The sequence below is a fragment of the Triticum dicoccoides genome, chromosome 1B, assembly GCF_002162155.2.
Source record: "Triticum dicoccoides isolate Atlit2015 ecotype Zavitan chromosome 1B, WEW_v2.0, whole genome shotgun sequence".
Lineage (NCBI taxonomy): Eukaryota > Viridiplantae > Streptophyta > Magnoliopsida > Poales > Poaceae > Triticum > Triticum dicoccoides.
Genome location: NC_041381.1, coordinates 281,899,012 through 281,900,648, shown reverse-complemented (window position 1 = coordinate 281,900,648; position 1,637 = coordinate 281,899,012).

Here is a 1,637-nt window from a genome sequence, read left to right as displayed (position 1 = left end):
TAGCTTCAAGATGAAAGGAAAGGAATATGTGCTACGACCTATGTCTCCAAGTCAAGTGATCACCGCCAAGCAAGCCACCCATCATGGTGAAAAGAGTGAAAGAGTGATCCACCCAAAAGAGAGTAAGTGCCACAAGCCAAAATCGAGTGCCTCCAGGATGAGCGACAAGAAAAACTTAGTCCTATTTGCCACCAAAAGTGAGATGAGAGAAGTGTGTGAGAACCCATCAAGTGTTATGCACTTTCTCCTTGTGTGCAAAGACGAGGCACCAAAAACTAACACCTCTCACGATCTACCTTTAGTGTTGTCTTCTCTTTTGCAGGAATTCCAAGATGTTTTCCCCAATGAGCTACCTCCGAGTCTAACTCCTCTACGAGGCATTGAGCACCGAATCGACCTCATCCCCGGAGCACCTCTTCCTAACAAAGCTCGCTACCGCGTCAACCCCGAGGAAACTAAGGAGATCCAAGGCAAGTGCAACAACTAATCGACAATGGTCAAGTACGTGAAAGCTTGAGCCCTTGTGCCGTTCCGGTCATACTTGTTCCAAACAAAGATGATACTTATAGATTGGTCTGATGTAGGGCAGAACCCTAGGGGCCGATCTTTCACATTTGGAGAGGATCCTACGGGGAACACGAAGAATGCTCGGAAGAAAACGAGAGAAAACACGAGGGGAAAACAAGAGAAACACTCAACCAACAAGAATATGATCACACATGTGCTAGATCTAAGAAACACATAGAGATACACGGTCCAAATCCAACAAAGGACGATACAAGTGGCGGTAGCTCATCTCCGAGAGGAGGTCTTGAATCCACGAGGGATCTTCCCGTAAAGGGGTCTTGAATCCATGGTGGATCTTCTCCGAAGAGGCCGCGGTCTATCACGAGGAGGAGATCCGTATGGATGAGCAAAGCTCTATCTCAAATGAGCTAATCCTTTGCTAACCCTAACTAGGAGGAGGTGGGGGAGTATATATAGTGCTAGCCCACAAACGGGTAAGTGAGAGGGGGATACATGGGCCCTTGGCCCATTCTCTGCGCACAGGCAGGTGCCGGATGTCCCGGCTGGGGGCTGGATGTCCAGCGGCTCACGAAGAGCCGGATGTCCGGGCCTCGATCGGATGTCCGGGATGGAGTGGCCGATTCTTCTGCTCTCTAGATGGCGTGCGCCGGATTTCCGGGCAGGCGCCGGATATCCGGCCCGTCGCGGGGCGCCGGATGTCCGGGGGTCGGTCGGATGTCCGGCCGCTATAGAGTCGCCTGGCTTCTATCTCTCTTTGGTCTTCTTCTGGTTGGTGGCGCCGGATGTCCGGGCTCCTACCGGATGTCCGGGCTCCTACCGGATGTCCGGTTGCTGTAGCTGCTGGCACTTCTTCCTTCTCCTTCCTTTGCTTCCGCGCACGCTTGGCCTTGGTCCTTGGGTTCTCCAAGGCCTCCTCGAGTGTACCTGAGTATGCACAAGGTCCACGCTTGAAGTAGTAACCATGTCTCACGCGAATGGGAAGGGGAAGCATTTAGAAATGGGTTCACCTTGTGTCCAATGGTGCATAGTCGAGGTCTCATCTTATGTATCCTTGGGGCTTGGAGAGTAGTCGGAGTGAACATGGGGATGAACGTGGGATGCTCCGCATC